The sequence below is a fragment of the Ambystoma mexicanum genome, chromosome 7q (assembly GCF_040938575.1).
Source record: "Ambystoma mexicanum isolate Mex_15411 chromosome 7q, UKY_AmexF1_1, whole genome shotgun sequence".
NCBI classification, from domain to species: Eukaryota; Metazoa; Chordata; class Amphibia; order Caudata; family Ambystomatidae; genus Ambystoma; species Ambystoma mexicanum.
The window spans coordinates 937,119,212-937,141,790 of record NC_090941.1 but is presented as its reverse complement, the minus strand read 5'-3'; positions in this window follow the sequence as shown (position 1 = coordinate 937,141,790).

Genomic DNA, 22,579 nt, shown 5'->3' with positions numbered 1-22,579 from the left:
TGGGTAAACACAGACTGGAGCGTTTTTTTCAGGAGCTGCCCTTTGCCTTGTGGCCCTAAATAAAGAGCTGCCTGGGCATGGACTTCCCTGGAAGAATATCATAAAAGGGCCCAGTGGGCCCATCAAGGGTCTGGGGTAGGCTGGGGGCGGGTGGCGAGGCAAGGACCATGAAACTGGTGGGGATGGGGCCTGGAGAATGAAGAGTGGTGCTGAGCGCCGAAAATGTAGGAAAAAATGTACACAAAAAATGAAACCAACTAAAGCAGGTAAGGCGCTTGCAGCGGTAAACTCACCACTGGCACGTGGTGGGGAAAGTGCTTTCTTCGAGTGCAAAAGAGTGTTAGACTCTCGACAAGGAAGCAGCTAGGCCTAGCAGGCCAAGCATGGGTCGGGGGAAGGATTGGAGGAAGGGGGCGAGGCAAGGACCAGGAAACTGGTGGAGGTGGGGCTGAGGAATGGAGATTGGTGCTGGGCCCTAAGAATGAAGAAAAAGGCATTAGAAATTGTGCAAAATAAAAAGCTATGATACATTATTACATCATCCGGTGATTTTTGAACAGTGGATTTCAATTGAGCACTATTTTGGGATGCATACATTCCTTTTCTTTTTTTTCTCATGTCTGATAATACCTAATGGCCAAAACACGTTCAGAATGAGAAAGGAAACCTTTTGTCATTGAAATTTGTGACTACTGAATTGGTTAACGTGTGTAGAGTTGAAGACGTGGAAGGATTCCCTTTCCAAATTATTACTGAATCGAGGAATGCAGAAATCCACCTGTGACTAATGAGTAGTCACCAAAAACTTGCGAGCTTGCAAGCTTATAGTTCAGAGACTACCAGCTCATCAACCTAATCATATCACACCACTCCAATGAAAGAGAAATGAACAGAGGTAGCCACCATGCTACCTCTATGGATGTTCATATAGGGTCACAAGCTGAAATAGATGGCCTTGATGGTGCAGCTTTCAGAATCATCTGTGGTTATTGGTCACACTAAGATAGAGGTGCAGAACACAGAACACTGCAATGCTTCACCTAATGCATAAAAAGATACTGGCTGAATATGAACAGTCTAAAGGCAGATTGCACTTGACAAAAGATGACATCACACCCAAAACACAAAAAGAGAATCCAACATGCCATGTCAGTTGTCATTTCTCATTGTTCAATGTTGTTAATATGCAACAGGCTCTCAGAAATGAGTACCTGGAGGCACTTTGAGCATTCACTATCACATTCTTTGTCTACTACCCCAGAGGTCAGGAGTTCTGCATATGTGACTATTTAACCTCCTTGTACCACAATACTCCCTGTCCTGTTTTGGGGGGTAGGAGTGATATGCCAGCAGTGTTGGTAGCAACACCATGTCCTGTGTATTTGCTAGTTGACCCAGGTGATGGCACAACACGGTGATGGGTTCCTCTGTTGTTCCATAGATACACTCCCCATTGGAGCAGTAAGTCAAATGCCATTGTTCATCTCAACTTTGGTACTCATGACACATGTACTATTTATTGGAAATGTTCATCAAGTCCTCAGTGCTTCCAGGAATTCCTTAAATTTAAGGTGTAACTTCATCATAAACCACAATCACTGGAATGCTATGTTTTCTTTGGACTAGGGATTATATAGCACCCTGCTGTCATTTTAGTGCTTGCTTGATATTGTGGGATAAGCAGCAAAACTGTGTGTCTTTGGTAGGGATAAAAGGAGCAATGCAAGATTGATCTGCGGTCATATTGATATGTTTAGAACAGAACTAGATTCTGTGCTCTATGTCCTAGGAGAACTGCTGAACCAGGCTCTTGCATATGTGTATCCTTAAATGGAGACTCGGGTGCCTCCTGCATGAGGATGGGTAGATTGCAGGGCTGTGCTTGACAGGCTGGTGAGAGAAATGTAGAAATTGGATGATGTTATTGTGTACTGATCAGGGACTGCTTGCGATTATTCTCCAACAGTGTGCCAGTGGCTTGGACGATTAAGTGGAGTGAAGAAATTTTCATGGGTTAGTGAGAGGCACAAACAGTTGAGAGGACAACATATAGCAAGTCATGAAATAGTATGGCTATAGAGCGGTGCAATAAGGAACCAAGATGAATAGAAAGGTACAGAAGGAACCACAAGTCATTACAAATTTTCCAAGCTGCTGTCTCTCCTCCCTGCAAGCAGGCACACTCCATCCCATGGTTGCTCAGATTGAATGTGCTACAGAAGGATCTGATTATATTTGGCCAAGAGAGAAGAAAAAAGTTGAAAATGCTATAATCAGTATTAGTACCCGGAGAGAGACAAGCAGAATGCAACAAGGTCCTTACCCGGCCGAGAATCATTTGATTCTCGGCCGGGATTCCAGCTGCCTTGTCCTCGGCGGGGGCGTGGCAGCCCCTCAGCCAATGAGGAGGCTTGAAGCGGGGCCATCCCCGATCCGAGCCTCCCCACGGCTGAGAGGCTGCCTTCGCTCGGGCCTATAACTATGAGCCCCGGGGCATTACCTGAGTCGGTAATGCCCCCGCCGCTCTGGCCATATTGCTTAAGTAAACTCTGTGATCATTTTCGCTCACTCTATGATGTGTAGCAGATGCTCCGTGTAAGATGATTACGAAGGATGGAATGTTTGCTAATTAAGATATGTTCTGCAGTTTCTTTGCATGTCAATGTATCAGGCAACTGCATAAATGCAAGTCATGGCATTGACATTTCATATTGAGTTCTTTAAGGCAATTCTTGAAGCTTATAAAGAGCTGTATGACTAACTAAATCCACTCTTGCCCATTCCCTTTCCACACACCTCCTCCATACGGCTCTGTAATGGTGTAATAAGGACATCCTTTGCAGTGCCATGAAGATGACAATTATCCTGTTCAACTATCAGTATATGCCACTCTAGAGACCTTTTTTCAGGTGAGTCCCCTTGTGACAATGTCTTCCCATTCATCTATTCCCTTGACGTCTGCACACCAACTGTAGTTCTGGACATGCCTGTATAGCTGCAACGGCACCGTCCCAAACGTGTGCGGAAATAAAAGTTGAGAATACTCTTTCTTTCAGCAGAGGTGTTAGGCCCTAGTGCTGATTTACGCTATCACATGGGTTTGGTACTATGATATTTGGAATAAAAATACTTTTGCCACAGTATAGGGTGTTTTAGGCTGTTTACTGCACGGTAAAGTCATGTGTAGCAAAGCATTATTTTTTAACACAATGCATATGTTTTTATTAACACTGTTGGTTTTCCTATTGTTTAGATTGTGTTTCATTAGTGTAGGTGTTGTTGGCCATAACAGGCAAGAGGCCTGCCATGTAAGAACACAATCTTTTTAAGACTTAATAGATTTTGTTATTCTAGTGAGACAGGGCATTTTTGAGTCATGGTTATTTTGCTTAATTTGCAGGATTTTATTTTTGTTATTAGACAGAATGCTTCAAGTGGCCAAGGTCAGGGAAGAGAGGGGCGCTTAATAGTTGGCAGTTCATTGTTGCAAGGGAAGTAGTTTTCAGGGACCTTACACGAGACTCAAGACAGCAGGTGCCTTACCAGACGATAAACAAATAAGTATATAATGGTTGTGAAACACACAGTGAGATATGCGAGAAGGCCCAGGCAGTAGCATTGCTAAAATGCAGAACAAGGAAGTGAGCACAGTGCCCCCCACTGAAAGTTAAGACACTCAGTCCAGTGGTAAAGTACTTTGGTATAACAAATACATCGGACAATTGAATTTCCAGGAGCAGGACCTCATTCATGTTATTTCATGCAGCTATTCATTGCGAGAAGATAATTATGAGGTTGCGTTCCAGACGTTGCAACGTGCATTGAGATGGGAGTCACAGAATGAGCAGGTGTGAGGGACATAGGCCATAGAGGCTTAATTGAGGAAAGAAATTGTGGTGTTCCGTGGGTAGTAGCAAAGTTTTGACCTCATTGATTTCTGCTCACTACATGATTGGTTTGTCTTGGTGGGATGCTACAGGGTGGGCTACCTGGAAAGTCATTGTCCAATTACAATAAAACCTTTTTTTTTTATCAATTACAATGTGAAGGATGCCAACCAATGAAAATTATGTATTTTGTGCTGTTCATGCAATGATGTCATGTTTGAGGGGTGGTATTTTGATGGTCATGAGAAATGAAACTGCCAATTGTATTGTTTAATGTAAAGTGTTCTTTAGGGGCTTAGTGACGAGTAGCCAATGGAAAGGTTAAAATAAGAATTATTGTTGCATTTGTAGAACATGTTACTTTTATGGTTTTCAGCAATAAATATTGCGACCCAGTGTTTCTCAGTTCAGTTCCACAGAGATGTGTGATTCTTCCGGGTGATATTTGCAAATACTTCTGTTTTTCCTTGCAACTGGTGCACTCTATTTTTGACTACTTTTTTTCATTACTTTTGGATTACTTTAGGGAATTTCCTGTTTACATTTGGATGCCCCAGAAAGATCTCCCGTGCCCCCGAGGATCTGAGGTGCTCCCTGCCGCACAACTGGGCCGCAACACTAGCCTACAGAAACCAGTTCTTGTGCGCACAAACCGAGAAGTTGAGCAGAAACCTAGTTACCCATAGGTTTGCCTGATCCCTTGGGCGAGCCGCTGTTCTCCAGGCAGTTGAGAGGGAAAACTCAACCTCGAGGGAATCCGGAGGACATATAACGTGAGTGCACTCTTGCATGAAAGTGCAGTATTGTTGATGTTTTGTTGTTTTCATGTGTTATTATATTGACTAGTATATTAAGGAAAAGGAAACTCCTTGCAGGCGGGGAACAGTGACGTTGTGTAGTTTTGGCTGCAGTTTTTATTGAGATATTGAGGTGAAGCTCCCCCATTGTGGGGAAAGATGACATCATATGTCGAATAGAGTTGTGAATTGATGTGGGATCTCATCTCATAAGGGTAAAGACAGCGCTGTATAGAAGTAGAAAAGAACCCCTCCCTTGAGAGGAAGGTATTGTTGTAAATATTTATGGTTGTCCTTGTTAGAGGAGTGTATTTAGAGGATTTTGTTTTGAGATGTAAATCATTTGTTTGGTATGAGAAATGCATACTCTGTTGCAACATATGTGCAAGGCACTTCCGCAGTATAGTGATGAAATATTAAAGTACCATTCAGAGTGGGTACAGGGGACCACAGAATGAATGTTTAAAACATGGCCTGCAGAGGGAATGCATGCAAAAGATGTTTTAGAGCACATGTACACACACACATATTGGCCCTCATTACGAGTTAGGCGGTAGCCATGCCGCTAGTTGCGGCATGGCTGCCGCCGAAATCGCGTCCAGGTCCGGGTCCTCAGAATGAGGAATAACCAGGCCATTCCGAGGTCGGAAGGCCCGGTAATTCCTCCCTTCAAGGACCCGGACCCGGTCCTTCCCCATTCCCATTTCAGCCCCTATAGGGCTGAATGGGAATGGGAGAGGGAGCAAACAACGTGCCATTACGAGTTGGCCCGTTGTTTGCTCCCTTTTCCCCCTCACGGGACCCGGTAAGCATGCCTGGTTTGCCCATGCGTTGCTTCCTGGGTCCCGCGAGGGGACCTCGTAATGAGGCGGTACGGGGTAAACGGCGCCGGCACCTTTTACGGCGCCGTTTACCCCGTACCGCCAGGGTCGTAATGAGGCCCATTGTCAGCACACAGAGGGAAAAAGGGAAAGAATATACAAAGCATATTGGAAGTATAAAATGTTTGAGGAAGAGGAGAACACCCCTAATGAAGACATAGTGCATCATTATAAGTTTGCCGGTCCAGTAACAACGGTACTGGTAAGCTTGCGGGTACCATTGTTACCAGACCGTCAAACTACGAGCAGACAAGACCATGAGGATGCACCAGCACCATTCCTGAATTGTGCAGGTGCATCGGGCCTCCCCATTCCTATTGATCCCTATGGGGCTCGAATGTGAATGGGGAGCAATTTTTTCTGGCGTCCAGGAATGGCCAATTACCAGTTCTGGCAGCGTAGTAATGACCCGGTAATTGCCCATTCCCGGGCACCGGAAAAAAAATGCTACCGGCGGCAGCTGCTGGTCTCATAATGAGGCCCATAGATAGAAAGAAGTAGAAGGTTATGGTACAATCCGCCCTGTCCCTGTATGAGTCCTTTCCTCTATCTACAGCCCGCTGCAGGCTACACCAATCTTCATTGTGCACCTTTCTTTGATGATATAAAAGAGCCAAAAAAGAAAACAGCAGATGCTTCTAGAAACACAACACCAACACACACTGCTACGAGCCCATTTCTATTAGAAATAGGGACAAATGTGCAAAGGCAGATAGAAGATGCATTGAAAGAAGCAGAAGCACAGTTAGCAAAGATGACCCAGAAAAAGGAGGAGGGGCGTTGCACATCAGTACCCACTGACCAGTGGAAGGCGGGACCGATTTTGTTTCAAATAGATAGTAAAACTGTGAAAGACCAAGACCTGTGAACCCTAGAATCGATAGATAGTGACTTAGTAAGTAGCAATGAGGAAGCAGAAGACAACGATGAATGGTGGGTGACAGAGGGCACAGAGCACATGGTTTTATGTACAGACTGACTTCAAGGATGGCCAAACAGAAAAGCAGTAGCAAAGAGTAAGAAGCAGGGAAAGACCTTGCAGCCTGAAGAACGGGAATCTCAATTACCCCTATTGCAAAAGGGTTGAGGGGGTTTGCAAAATGTGATTTGGCCCACAATGGATAAGGAAAATGTGATGAGCAGCCTTCCGTCCCTCATAGCAGGGGCATGACAGTGGATTTATGCTCTTGAGAAAAAGACAACAGGAACTACCCTAACTGTCGGAGATATGAAGAGCTTGTTCGCCTCTTTATTAGGTAAACAGGTGCTTGTTCACCTCGTTATTAGGTAAACAGGTGGACAGGCTTTGGAAACAACAGGGTAACGCTGAGCAGCAACGCCCATGATAGCTCGCCATTTAACCCAACCAATGCCACGGGTCAATTAGATCGGTACTGGTCTGCAAATGAAAGATCTCTGGCCATCCCATTAGGGAGCACAGCCTATCTCTTTCTTTTAACATCAACTTCAGAGCCCTCGCTCTAACTCCACCCACGATCCCCACCTCTGGAGTCAAACATTTTTTATGGAAAGAAGCAATCAAAAGTAAGTGTTTTTTTTGTTTGTTTACAGTGGTTGTCATACTGTATGTTCCATTGCTTTCTTTTTTAGGGACACAGGCAGTGGTGGGGTTCATAAAATGGTCTTGTGTCTCTGGTCTATTGGTAGATTCCTCCCTCATCGACCCCCCCACCTCCACCACCACCTTGTCTAAATTAGTACTGCCCAACATTGTAACATTGTGGGTTGCACAGGGCTCTGCACATGCACACATTATTAGTGGGAGGCTGCTTTCATTTCCGTGCAGTGGTGGAGGGGTACATGCAAGGTTGGTACTGTTTTACTGTTCCTATACTTTGATTTTAAAAATAAACCACCCCAGATTCTTTTTAAAATAAAAGTACAGGAGAAAGTCAATGCTTGCAGAGCTGTGGCCAGGCCTTCACGTTTAGCAGAGGGTCGGGTTTTTGCTGCGTTTTGCTACTTCTTGCTAGCGCCAGCATGCACACCATGTTCAGATGACAGAGGTGGGGCATTTCAGCACACACGTGGGTCTGCAGTAGGAGGCAGAGCGGTGGGGGGGACGTGAGCAGGATCTAAACTGAGCTGGGGAACCAACACTGCATGGAAACATGCAAGTGTACATTTAACCCAGCACTGGTATGGGTACAAATGAAACACTTTGTCTGCTAACATTCGACGCCACTACATGATCAGATCTTCCTGGCATATGACCAAATGCGTTTCTAGTAGTCTTTGCTGTTGTGCAGCACTCAAGTTGTCCCAGGATATGCAGCGCAGGTCTTTTATTTGCATTTTGGATCTGGCAGTACGGGATTTTTAATGGGAAAATTCAAATGCAAAAAAGAATTAACCCGCGTTATGCCTGATGAGGGATCTTTTATTTGCATTTTGGATCTGGCAGTACGGGATTTTTAATGGGAAAATTCAAATGCAAAAAAGAATTAACCCGCGTTATGCCTGATGAGGGATTACATAACCAGCAGTGCTGCAAAAATACGCTTGTGGATTAAAACAAATGTCTGTGTTCATTTGCACGCGCATTTGAGTGTGTGTTAACTTTATGTTTATAGATCCACTGCCTGTCATTAATGCACAGTCTGTGCAGTTATGCATGATGTGTATGATGTAAAACCTGTATGGTGTGTTCTCTGGACCTCATGTTCTGCTCACAGCCGCGAGCTGATGTAAATAGCGGCCGAGCAGCCAATCGCTGTACCGGGAATAACACCTGAAAAGCAAGCCGAGGGGAGAATGAAACTGGATTTAGTATCCATACAGGCCGATTCATGGAATGAATGTGCGCTGAAAAAACGGCGCACGCGTGCGAAAACGTGCGATTCGCAGTGAAATAGCGAAAATCGCAGTGCAAGTGCGATTATCGCATAGAAAACAGCGCACATCTATTCATGGAAATCCGTGCACGAGCAAAATGTGGGATGTGCGCTGAAAAAGTGCGCGGCGCACGCTGGCGCACGCTGGCGCACAGGTCATCGAATGCCGTGCGATAAGGCCACAGCGAATTCGCGCATAGTGCGGCGCACATAACAAAAGTAGGCGTAACACGGGGCGTTACACGCAGAATGGGGAACAACTCGTGAAAATGTGGGCGTCACGGGGAAGTACAGGAGGCAAGTGCACGGAACGCCCACACGCTCGCCTACAACACGTATTCATGGAATCGAATAGGGAAAAACAGCGCACGGCCAAAGACGCGCACAGGTCCATACATGTCCGCCACACGAAAGCAGGCGGTAGCGTCCCTGCGCAGGCAAAAAATGTGCGCCAAATTGTGCGCTAACATAAAGCACCTATATACAGCTCTGATGAATGTCCCATACTGGGCCCTTTTGGACAAATGACGTGCAAAGGGGTATGCGACAAACACGGACACCCGCAGTGTGAATAATAGCGTGTGCGTGTATTTCGGGGGTGCGTGAGAAGTTCTACACGCGATTGTGCTGGGTGCGTGGATTTCAGAGGTGTGCGAGAAGTTTCACACGCGTTCAGGCCTGGGGGAGTGTGTGCGTGTATTTCAGGGGTGCGTGAGAAGTTTTACACGCGAATGGCCTGGGTGCGTGTATTTCAGGGGTGCGCAAGAAGTTTCACACGCGATTGGGCCTGGTGGAGCGTGTGCATGTATCTCAGGGGTGCGCGAGAAGTTCCACACGCGATTGGCCTGGGCGCGTGTATTTCAGAGGTGCGCGAGAAGTTTCACACGCGATTGGCCTGTGCGCGTGTATTTCAGGGGTGCGCGAGAAGTTTCACACGCGAATGGCCTGGGTGCGTGTATTTCAGGGGTGCGCGAGAAGTTTCACACGCGATTGGGCCTGGGGGAGTGTGTGCATGTATCTCAGGGGTGCGCGAGAAGTTCCACACGCGATTGGCCTGGGCGCGTGTATTTCAGAGGTGCACGAGAAGTTTCACATGCGATTGGCCTGTGCGCGTGTATTTCAGGGGTGCGCGAGAAGTTTCACACGCGAATGGCCTGGGTGCGTGTATTTCAGGGGTGTGCGAGAAGTTTCACACGCGATCGGGCCTGGGGGAGCGTGTGCGTGTATTTCAGGGGTGCGCGAGAATTTTCACATGCGATTGGGCCTGGGGGAGCGTGGGCGTGTATTTCAGAGGTGCGCGAGAAGTTTCACACGCGATCGGGCTGGGTGCGGGTAATTCAGTGGTGCGCGGGAAGTTCTACACGCGATTGGGCTGGGTGCGTGGATTTCAGAGGTGCGCGTGAAGTTCCACACACGATCTGGCCTGGGGGAGCGTGTGCGTGTATTTCAGAGGTGCGCGAGAAGTTCCACCCGCGATTGGCCTGGGCGCGTGTATTTCAGAGGTGCGCGAGAAGTTTCACACACGATTGGGCTGGGTGCGTGGATTTCAGAGGTGCGCGTGAAGTTCCACACACGATCTGGCCTGGGGGAGCGTGTGCGTGTATTTCAGAGGTGCGCGAGAAGTTTTACACGCGATCGGGCTGGGTGCGGGTAATTCAGGGGTGCGTGGGAAGTTCTACATGCGATTGGGCTGTGTGCGAGATTCCATTGGACCAAAGGCCCTCACAGCGGGGGAATGTTACAAGACCAAAAACTGCACATCCGAGTGTCAGCTTGCGTAATTGGAGGATAGGGCCTCAGTGCGTATACGCGGAAGTGACGTTGGACGTGTGGTGCAGTTTAAAAGGTACGTGTAGGACGTCATTTCCTTGTACGTGCTTTTCGTGGAGAGAGAGTGGGTGAAATCTGTACTTCTTGTCGGTTCACACGCGATTTACTTCACAGCGTTTCTAGTTCGTACTCCCTGTTACCTCTGTCAGTATTTTTCTGATTTTCTCTTCGACCTGTTTCCTCAAACAGAGTTTACGTCTCCTTTTGTCCTGTCTCCTCAGACAGAGTACAAATCTTCTTTTGGCGGGAGTGTTGCCAACGCGCACACGTGCGTATTTTTCACGCTCTTTCCCCAGGCAGACGGTGAGTCGCGCACTTATTCACCAACTGTGCTAGCCCCGTGTGTAGCGTACCCCTTCAGAGGTCATTGTAGGCTGCGTGTGACACGCATACGTTCATTTTTGTGTTTCTGGGTGCCACAGCGTAGTGCTGGTTCCTTTTCCCACGCACGTGGTCTACGAGGGGTCGCGTGCATGTCATTTTCTGTTTTAGGGGTGCCTGTGCGTTGCGTGACCCGTCATCTTTCCCCAGGGGTTCCATACAGCCTTGCTAGAGCACTTGGGTACGAATTCCATCTAGTACCCTACCCCTTTGACCCCCAATTGCCCAGGAAAATTGTCTACTGCAACTCCCATACGCACAACTCCATCAGTGCCATGGCTGGGAGGCGAGCAAGCGGTAAGGGTGGCAAAGGCGGCCGAGCCTCAAGAGGTGGGCGTGGTGGGCGCGGTAGGGGACATGGCCAGGCTTTGCAGACTACCCCTAGCCCCCCACGTGTGGAGGACCAGTCAGGGACACACACCCCCCCATGGTTGAGGGAAACGTGGCTGACACCATCCCTGCTCAGCCCTTGTTGGACCGGCCCGTTGTGGCACCTGACCTAGCACAGGGTGACTCCCTGGCTGACTTCCAGGTCGCAAAGTCCAGGCCACTGGTGGCGGTGCAAGCCAGTGTCACCAGGCCACGTGGTACAAGGGCAGCCATGTCATCTGCTGCCCCGAGTAGGCGGGGTGGGGAGGCTGCAGGGGCAGCTGCAGCTCCGTCCACCCCAGCTCTGACTCTCCCAGCCAGGACAGTGTTGGTCCCGGTACATCAGACTGAGGTTCCCCCTGCCATCATCACACTTCAGCTAATGCCTGCAGAAAGTCATGTGGTCAGTGTGCCATCGCACACTACTACTACACAGTCCACCGGTGCTCCTGCCTCTAGTGTCCAGAGCGGGGTAGGGCACTCCGGATCCCCACCACCTACAAAAAGAAAGAGGAAGAGTGCTCGTCCAGTACAGGCTGATGACCCCGACATGGCTACACGGTCCGGCACGCCAAGGAAGCCTAGCTTCAATGATGCCGAACTGGATGCACTTGTGCAGTATGTGTCCGAACATGACGCCGTAATGTTGGTCACTTCAGGGTGTAGGATCACACGTGCTCGACGTCAGGCACACTGGCAGTCCATCGCGGACAGCATAAGTGCCCTTGGGTTTGTGAGGCGCACAGCTGTTGAGTGCTACAAGCGTTGGAACGACCTTAAGCGCAGGGCAAAGAAAAAGCTGCCCTCAAGTCATGCCGCAACTCTGGTGACTGGAGGTGGGTCTCCACAAGAGGACATTGAACTCACTCTACATGAGCATGTTGCTGGGAACTACGTCACAGAGGAGCAGATCCAAGGTGTGGGAGAACTGCCAGATGACGGGGCATTGTCCGGTGAGTGCACATGCATGTGTATGTGATCCATGTGTATGTTGTTTGTGGGAGGGGTTCTGGTTGAGTGCCAGGTCAGGGTATGTGTGCCTGAGTGTTTTGGGCCACCCATGTGCTTCATCCAATGCATTTGGCGCACCGGGATTTGGGTATTACAGTATCCCTTCTGCCCACAGTAGGCATTTTGCACTACATCGCGCCAGTTGCCCTTGAAGTGGCATCTTGCAACAACATTGTTCCGTATTTAGCTGTGTTCATTCAGGCTGATTGTTGAAATTCACCCAGTTCTACTGCGCATCACTCTGCCCTATTGTCACATATATGACATGCCTATGGTACATGCCATCTGTGTGATGGCATGTGTCATGTATGTGTATTGGACATGCCACTCCCAGGCCAATGTGTGATGGCACTGCTAGCCAGCATGCAGCAAATGTGTTGCTCTTCCATCTTGGTGTCATCAGTGTCTGACATTTTCCTCCCCTTCCAACTCATGGACAGTGCATGCATGGGAGGGTTATAGTCAAGTGGGACATGTGTAAATCAAGTACTGGTACTGTAGCTTGTCTGGCCTAATTGTGTGCCATGGTGCTAATGCCTGTTTCCATTTTTTGTCTTTCATGTTTTTGCAGAGGATGACGCACTTGATGCTGTTGAGGGTGAGGAGATGGTGCAGACCCAGGAGGGATCTGAAACACAACCAGGCACCAGTGGGGGACGTGGTTTGGTGGTGGGGGAGAACCCTCTCTTGCTGCAGGCCATAGTGTCCAGGGGTGTCTCTGGCTGCACCTCCCCAGAACTCTTTTCAGGTGTTGATTCGGATGAGACCTATGTGGTTTCGCAGGTATGCGTTCATGGAAGGGATACTGTTCTGTCCGACCCACCTGCACCAGGGGTAGAGCCCACTATGGGGATGTCAGTGTTGGTAGGTGCGCCTGTGGTGGTTACGGATGCAGGGCCACACTCCGCAACATCTGATCCTGTTCCTGGGCCAGCAGATCAGAGGGGAAATGCAGTCCTGCAGCCTCAGGCAGTGCCGACACAGCAAGGCGCAGTTCGCCTTGCCCCAGACAGGTGTGGTGCCCGCCAACGCGGTGGCCGTCCGCCACCGGGCAATACCGCATGGGAGAAATCCATATACGGTATGGCCAACCAACAGGAAGCATCATCAGAAATGATTGCTCAAGCCATGGAGAGGGTGGCCACTTCCATTGTCCCCCCAGAAAGGCAGATGGAGCTACTACAGCAGGCAACAGACTCCATTTGCCAATCAGTCAGGGAGGACATGTTGGCGTCCAACAGGGACAGACAGGCGGCCCTGGACAATCTGAGGGAATCAATTTCTCTAGATGCCCAGGGACAGAGGGAAGCCCTGAGGGGAGAGGTCCGGCACCTCAGGCAGACTCTTGTGGACCTTGAGGCTTCCACTGTCACCAGGACGGAACAGCTGCTAGAGCGCGTCACCCATACGCTCTCAGCAGAGATGCAGGCAACTCGGGCGGAGGCCCGGGCAACTGGGGCGGAGGTCCGGGCAACACGTCGGGTGTTGCATGGGGATCTCCGCACCATATCCCTCCAGAACGAGGCCTTTCACACCTGCATGCTTGCTGCCATGGAACACCAAACTAGAGCTTTGCGTTGGCTGCCTCCCATAGCACCACCACCTCCTGTGGCAGCAGCAGCAGAGGTTGAGGAGAGCGAATCCAGCAGTGAATCTCCCACGATTTAGTAGCCGTGCAGGCCATGAGCCCATGGAGGTGTTTTTTTTTCCCAACATTCACACAGGTGGCTGTTGGTGGGCACCCTGTCCTCGGACCTCCTGGGTGGCCTCCCCCACCCCACCTGGCCCACACATGGCCATTTTTGATTTTTGATTATTGATTATTGATTTTTCGTTTGCAGTGTGTTGCCTTGTGTGGCTCCTGTGGGCATCCACTGTATTCCGGCTGGGCATATGCAGGCTTGTCCTGAGTTTGGGTTAGATGCTTGGGTTCGTGAGACACACACCCCTCCTGCTTCCCGTTTCCATGGGCTTGCAAAGGGTGTGCCCAAGTGACAGTGACTTACACAGTGACGTTGGACTTCCACGACATGTGTGGGCAGTCTGTAGTCAATGCTGTGTATACATTCCTAGTGCATATTGTTGTTGTATTGTGCACTGCATGGTGTATTGATGTGTGCTTGTGCATCCATGTCTCCCTCCTAATTTGCAGGTTCATTCCTCATGCCTTCACAAGGCCGTCCACTTTGGAGATGGAGTTCATGTTGTGAGCAGTGGACTTCCAGGTGTGCGTGGCAACAACACTGTACAGTTGGAGGTGGTGGATGTGCTGGCATTCTCATGTTGTAAGACTACGTATCCTTTAGCTTAGTACTGTCATGTTTATGCTATGTAGATTGTATTGTGGTAAGTATTTGGTCATGTGTGTTGTTATTTCTACATGTGGGCATATTGTGTGTGGCCAGTTTTCATTAGGGACACTGTACTTTGTGACACGTGTCATGTTTGGGGGATGACTTTGTTTGCTCTCACATGGCATGTCATGCCATGGTGTGTTGGGTGGCGGTGCTGGGGAGGGGTTGGGTGACATGGCACTGTTGTCATGTTGTATCTTGCAAGGGGGTAATGATTTTAGCAGCATAGAAGTGTGTTATTTGAACACAGCATTGGTGGCGTTTGTGTAGGTAGGGAAGCACACAATGGAACACTTCCAGATGTACAATCTCAGGCTGGTATGGTTGTGACAGTTTGACTGTCCATTGACACATCATAATTGTCAGTTACAATCATCATTGATTGTCAGCTGGTATGTGCTAGGGCTGTGTGCACTCCACAGGGGTGTGATTTTATGTGAAGTAATTAGCCACGAGCTGCGTACGGGCTGCCTCACCCCATGCCCTTTCCCCTCCCATGCGCAGCGGGCATGCATGTGGTTGGGGATGTGGGGGCACCACCATGTCCACGGCCAGGCCCCGGCGTGTTGCAACGTTGTGCAGGACACATGCTGCCACTATGATCCTGCACATTACTGGGGGAGCGTATAACAGCTGCCCGCCAGAACGATCAAGGGAGCGGAAGCATGACTTGAGCACTCCGAATGATGCCACGGGTTGCAATGTGGGCTGTGTTGTATCTTACCTGGGGTGGCGTGGTGGGGTTCCGAATTGGCGTCATCATGTGTGTGCTGAGAGGGTAGGCACTGTCCCCTGGGGAGGTGGTGATGGGTATCATTAGTGGGGTTGTGACATTACTCAGTATCTGACATGCATGCATGCGCAGTGGCATTTATACTCACCGAGCAGCTATGTATCGCCATGCCGCCCAGCTTCTATGTCCCGGGTTTAGGGTAGACATTCTGTAGATGAAACTGTCGTGGGTGGAGCCTGGATAGTTGGCGTATACTGAGGTGATGATTCCCTTGGCATCACATACTACCTGGACGTTGATGGAATGCCAGTGGTTGCGGTTTCGATAGATGTGCTCAGTTGCCCTGGGGAGACGTAGAGCCACATGGGTGCAATCAATGGCACCTAGCTCTTTGGGGAATTGTGCCACCCCGTAGAAATCCTGGGCGACAGCCTGCCTTTCTGCAGGTGTTCTGGGCAGGTATATGTACCTGCGGACTGATGGGCAGGCAGTGATGATGGCCAAGACCTGGTGTAGGCAGCGTGACTGCGTGGCCTGTGACACCCCCCCCCCCACTATGGCACTTGTCCGCTGAAATGATCCAGTGGCCAAGAAGTGCAGTACATTAAGGACCTTCTCCAGGGGGCTGAGTGCTTGGGAGCACAGGGTGGTTGATGTGAGGTCATCCTCCCACTCACTGACCAGGTCGAGTATTATGTGAGGTGGAAACCGGTACCTCCCATTCACATGGTCATCAGGCATCCCAAAAAGGCTGGTTCTGGGTGTAAAATTCTGCCGCTGACTATCCTCCTCCTCCTCCTGCGGTATCCCACGGCCACTGCTGCTAGGAACGGTATATTCATCCTGGCGTCTGAGCTTGTTTGTTGTTTGCGTGCACTTTTATGCTGTGCGGGTCGACGTACGCCTACTTCCTGCTGGCGTACGTGTTTCCGGATTGGCCACGTTCGATTCCATGAATACGTGTTGTAGGCGAGGGTTTAAAACTTCCCGCGCACCCCTGAAATACACGCACCCAGCCCAATCGCGTGTGAAACTTCTCGCGCACCCCTGAAATACCCGCACCCAGCCCAATCGCGTGTAAAACTTCCCGCGCACCCCTGAAATACACATACCCAGCCCAATCGCGTGTGAAACTTCTCACGCACCCCTGAAATACACACACACGCTCCCCCAGGCCCGATCGCGTGTGAAACTTCTCGCGCACCCCTGAAATACCCGCACCCAGCCCAATCGCGTGTAAAACTTCCCGCGCACCCCTGAAATACACATACCCAGCCCAATCGCGTGTGGAACTTCTCACGCACCCCTGAAATACCCGCACCCAGCCCAATCGCGTGTAAAACTTCCCGCGCACCCCTGAAATACACGTACCCAGCCCAATCGCGTGTGAAACTTCTCACGAGAAATACACGCACACGCTCCCCCAGGCCCGATCGCGTGTGAAACTTCTCGCGCACCCCTGAAATACACATACCCAGCCCAATCGCGTGTGAAACTACTCACGCACCCCTGAAATACACGCACACGCTCCCCCAGGCCTGATCGCGTGTGAAACTTCTCGCACACCCCTGAAATATACGTACCCAGCCCAATCACGTGTGAAACTTCTCACGCACCCCTGAAATACACGCACATGCTCCCCCAGGCCCGATCGCGTGTGAAACTTCTCGCGCACGCGTGTTCCCGAAACCCGTAATACACGTTCCCCGCTTTGCGTTTGCTGTTTGCCAGTCCGGTGAACTGGTCCAGGGTTGGCGCAGCCCTTTGCAATGGTTTTGCGATCTTGATGGCTTTTCCTTGCGCGAAGGCGTTCTTGGGGGCGTAACTGGCGCTGCTGCAGGGTCGCTGCGCCACTCTGTGCCACGTCTGCTTTTGGAGGCGAGAATCCATGAATACGCTGTGCGTGGAAATTGATTTTATCGCACGCGGCTGGCGCAGACATTCGCACAGGCACGCTGTGCGCCAGCCGCATGCGACACTTTTGTGAGGAATTACATGAATCGGCCTGATAGTGTGTTTGCTGTTGATCAGCGCCCAAGTTATCCCAGTCTATGCAGCACCAGTCTGTTATTTGCATTGTGCAACTGGTAGAGCAGAATTTTTAATGGCGAACTTCAAATGCAAAAACTAAACCAAGGTTGGCCTGATGAGCCATTCCTTAACTAGGGCTTCTGTGCAGATACATTTTTGGATTCAAAACCTTTCTGTGTACATACGTTTATTTGCACGAGCATTTGAGTGTGTTAAATTGGTGCTTATAGATCCACCGCCTGCCATTAATGCACAGTTGTGTGCAGTTATGCATGATGTGTATGCGAAGCCAGTCGCATAACTGCAATAACACTCATTTCCGTGAAAAGCAAGCCGAGGAGAGAAGGAAGCTGGATTAAGTATCCGAGGGTCCCTGAAGTAACCAGCCAAATGCCAGCTGCCAATTGCTTTGCCATTTGCAAAGGATATATTTGGGATGGAGAATCAGAAATATTTTTAAGGCAGAAACAGTCCTGGCTGAGAAGCCCCTTCGTCAAGTGTGCAAATGATAGCGAACACAGCCTGCACGCTCCACTCTATGTGGGAAACAAAATGGACTGCAGCCTTGCACAGATGTGGATGCAGTTCCTAGTCCTGTACAGTCTGCTTCCTTTGTACAGTCTTCTCTATCTGCACTGGGACTCGCAGTGGAAACCAGCTCTAGGAAAGGCTGCACACTTAAGACACTAAACTGTTCAGGGCCGCTTCTAATCCTGCGATGATGATGGCATGTTCTCCTTCAATGTATGCTTTCTTTTGCCTGGGGGTCCTCTGACCCAGAGGCTGCTACAGCAGAAGGAAGACGACCTGGGGTCCCAGTTGTATCTACCCGCTTGCATGAGGTGTAGCTCCAGGCTCAGATGGATGAGTGAATGAATAATTATGCCTGCATGTGTTGAGCTTTATATAAGAAAAGGCTAGCTGTGAAGCAACAGAGTGCTGGTCACAGGAATACAGTAACAGGGTACAGGATACACAATGATGGCTACAATTAGAAGGATAACTTATTCAGTGGACAGTTAAAAGGATAATGGTTCGTAATGCTTTCTAAGGAGGAATCAATGAAACCTCATATCAGTGGTGTCCAGAAGAAGATGAAGTCAAACCAGTACATTATTTGTCCTTTAGAAGTCAGTGTAGGGTAGGTGAAAGGGAATAACATTGTACACCTTCTCTTCTGTGGTATTCTATTATTTCTGGGTCAGTTTAGGCAACAGATGTGAACAAAAGACCACTGTCTGCCCTTGCAGTTATGCTGCACTCCATCCATCCTCTGCGCTCCCACATCAAGGGGACTCTAGTCGGAATTCATTTGTTTTAAATTGTATTGTTCGGTTGAAGCTTAAGGGTGGTCTGTCCCTGGGATTCCGAATACATGAACAAACAAGCATTGGCAATGCCAACAGTTTGGGGTTTTGTGTACATGGGAAAGACACTTGCCAGCCACAGCCATGGTGGTATAAACTGGCCATTGATGGTAGAAGGTGTAAAGTAGTGTGAGCACTGTGCTTCCAATAGCAGTGCCTGACAAATGCCTAACACGTAAGCCAAAACTGTTGTCTTTGCCAATGCAGCAAACCTTGAGTCAGTGACAGGCATGGTGCTTATAAATCAAGTGGCTAAAGGCAGACATTTATATTACACCAGTAGTGGGTTTACAACTCCAATTAAGTCATTAACGCTCAGAAAACTGCTTTGACAAAACACTGGCAGCCCTTTGAGTGCAACGTTTGATGGTTAGTCTTAATTAAAGCAAGCTCAGAGAGTTCCCAAAAGGAGGTGTTCTGGGCAGAGAGGGGCAAGAACTGGTTGAGAATGGCCATATGGATTAGCATGGCCATGGGCAGTCAATAGGTGGGCAAATAACCGAAGAACACCTACAGGCTGTGTAATTCCAGTTTACAGGTGTCCCTAACTAGTGGGACCTCTCCTTCAGTGTCTCGCTGTCATCATCTCCCCAGCATCAGCCCCTTGCTGCCCCCACACCTCTTAATCATCCCCTCACTGCCCCCACTTGCCCCAGCACCTCTCCCTTAGTCCCTCATTGTCCTCATCTCCCCGGCACCTTCCTATCAGCCCCTTGCTGCCCCCACACCTCTCCATCATCCCCCTCACTGCCCCAGCACCTCTCCTCCAGTCCCTCACTTTCCTTATCTCCCACAGCGCCTTTCCTTCAGCCCCTTGGTGGCTCCACACCTCTCAATCTGCCTCTCACTGCCCCCACATAGCACTCATATTGTTTTAGCCTAGGCAGATAAGCTAATCTTTGACCACTAATCTTTCTTTTAAACAGTGACCACTATACTTTTGGAGTGGAATAAGAATAATAAGCAAGTGGCCCTGCAAGGCCAAACTTGCAGTCCCCAGCCACGATGCTTGTTTGTTTGTTTGTTGATTTATTTATATTGTGTACTAGAGGGAAAGGAACATGCAGCCCTGCTGCAATATGCTGAAATGTTCTGTTATCTACAGCTAGGTAGACAAGACACCATTGCATTGCTACAATGTATTTGCAACTGGCCCTGCGCTTTTATTGTTCATAGCTGCTGGACCAGTCCTGTTATGTGTTGGTCCCCTAACGGCCTTGTGAACGTTTTCTTTACTACTCCTATTCTCAATGTCACCCATCTCAGGGATCTCGCAACAAAGATGTCTTTATGGAAGGACATATGCCCTCGGGCGAATGCCAGGAGCGACCCCCACCTAGCTACTTGACAGAAAAAGGCAGTGCAGATTTGTTCAGTGCATATGCATGGCATGTTGACATTGTCTACTCTGCTGCTGAGAATCTGAGCTGGATGACTGCCTGTTGTCTTCAACTAAAGTTTTGATTGATATATTAATCAACATATTTTGTATTTATTTTATTTTATTGGGCATCTGTATGGCCCGTATACAGAAGTGTTTCCAGCCACCGCAAGACAATATGGGGGGACAGGACCCAGGAAAGAATGTAGGACTTCAAAAACAACAAAAACGGTTCCATTGGCCTTGTGAGAATCCTACTGTGTAAGTGCAAGACAGGGAGGTTAGTGATGGGGGTAGAGGCAGAAGTGCAGGAGCTGTGCCTCCTCTTGCCAATCAAGTGCTAGGGGCACCAAGATGGCAAGTGCCAGTGAGAGAGAGCGCGAAGGCAGGATGAGTGCGTCGACAGGGTGGAACAGGTTAGGGCTAGTCTGGGGAAGGGAGCCAGAGGACAAGTGCTGACAAGGGATGCTGGGGGGACCGGTAAGGGGCGGGGTCTGACCCCTGTATGACTCTGAAGGGACCAGGCCCCAGTCACAGCAGCAGAGGGAACATTAGCACAGGAGGGGGAGAGGGAAGGAAGAGGAGTAAAGGAAAATCTTGAGAATTATCTGGAAATTAAGACGATCTGGCTCAAGTCTGAGGGGGGCAGGGAGGCTGTTTCAGAGGGAGGAACCAGCCGAGGAAAGGGATCTTCCTCCAACTCTATGCTTGGAGAATCGTTTGACTTGCAGGGAGTAGGAGCCAGAGTACTGAAGCACTCTGGCATTGAGGTATTTGGGGAGGTGAAGCTGGATGTAGCGAGGTCCCAGGACCCAAACAGCCTTGTGGATGATGCAAGACTTAGCCTCATGCAGTATCTCTACACCATTGAAATCTCTGCATTGGCTCCCAGTGGCTGCAAGGATTAAGTTCAAGACCCTCTGCGTTGTCCACAAGGCCTTCTGGATCCTGTGTCCTCAATACCTCCAACTCTCTCTTCGTAAATACCTTCCTACTCAAGCTCTTCGCTCCTCCACCTCCAACTCCCTAAGGTCAGTCGCTTCTCCAAGCAACGAGTTGGTGGTAGATCTCTTTCTTTGGCTGGGGCCTCCCTCTGAAACAGCCCCCCTGCCTCTCTGAAACTTGAGGCGAACCATCTCCGGTTCCGGAAGCACCTCAAGATCTTCCTCTTTGCATATTCCTTCTCTCTTCCTCTCCCCTGCTGATTTCCTGTCTGATACTGCAGTGCTCACCTGGCTACCCTCTGATTTCGGGCCCAGGTCCCTGCCTTCCCAGCTGCACACCTGCATTGCCTCCGAGCAACCCCTGCACTTGGGTCTGTATCTGAAACCCTACAGTCCCCCTACCTGCACTTTTGGACACCTGCTGCCTGCACTTACCCTTGCACCTGCCACCTGCTGGCAGCACTTCTTGTTATTGTTTTGATCCCATGTACAGCACTGCCCCTCCCCTTTGCCCTGGCACTTTTCCCCTACCACTCCTCTGCAATTGCACGATCTCAATGTCACTTGGCCTAATAATATCGTTGTCTCTGTCCTCCCTCTGTTCCCTCTACCTTGCCTTGTCGCACCTTGAAACACTTGTGTATAGGCGTGTTACAAATGCCATATCATATCGTATCACAAAGGGTCTTGAATTTGATCCTTGCGGTCACTGGGAGCCAGTGGAGGGATTTGAGGGCTGGAGAGATGCGGTCCCTGGGCTTGAGACTAAGGATAAGGCTTGCAGTCGTATTCTGGATTAGTTGGAGGGGCGAAGGGAGGAGAGAGGCACATTGAGGAAGAGGCTGATGCAGTAGTTCAGATATAGACTTAAGAGCATCCCCAACTCTGTTCAGTGCCGGGGTAATATCAACAATAAACAAATAGGACACCCTGCCAGGAAATATTTGCCTCATCAGAAATAAATTCGAGCAACTCTTAAAGTGTGGTAGTGGCAGGGACCCTTAATGTCACTCTGCTCTCTTTTGCCCCTATGTTACCTGGGCAAACTGACTCATACATCTTTTAGGTCAGATATTACAGTTTGTCTTTTTTATCACTTGTCATTTGCAGGTTTTTTATTTAAAAAAGTAATACATCACTTTGCATCTTTTAACAAATAGACAGACATATATACATAAGACATCAATATCCAAAGAAATAATGCATATATCCACTGAAATGTAGAACATAAAAACATAAACATGGTTGGTTCATATTATACACAAAAAACTAGTTGCATAGGTCAAGGGAAGCACCATTAATTCTAGGTTTGAATAAATGTGTTATAAGACCTTAGCCCTTCTAAGCGATATTCAATCAACACTACAGCTAAGTCAATGCCTAGTCTGGGATGCTGAGGAAAACCCTTATTGATGTATTTTTATATCCAGTTCAGTACTCCGGATGACAACCCTTGTGTAACACCCCCCTCTTAGAATCCCTCTGACCCCACTGAGCCAAGAAGTAGGTTTGTTTTGCAAATTAAAAGGTTTATTTGAAAATTTAAACAATATATATATATACCACACTTCTATACATAAATTGATAATGGATATTACACTTGTGAATATGAGCAGTAGTCAGCAAGAGGTAACTTATGAATAGGAACAGAAGAATAAGGTGGGAAAGAATGCTTTATATGGTTCCAGGAAACGCAAGATGGAATAAAATGCAGTACAGAAATAACTTGTTATGATTTTAGCAAAAGGTAATATGATC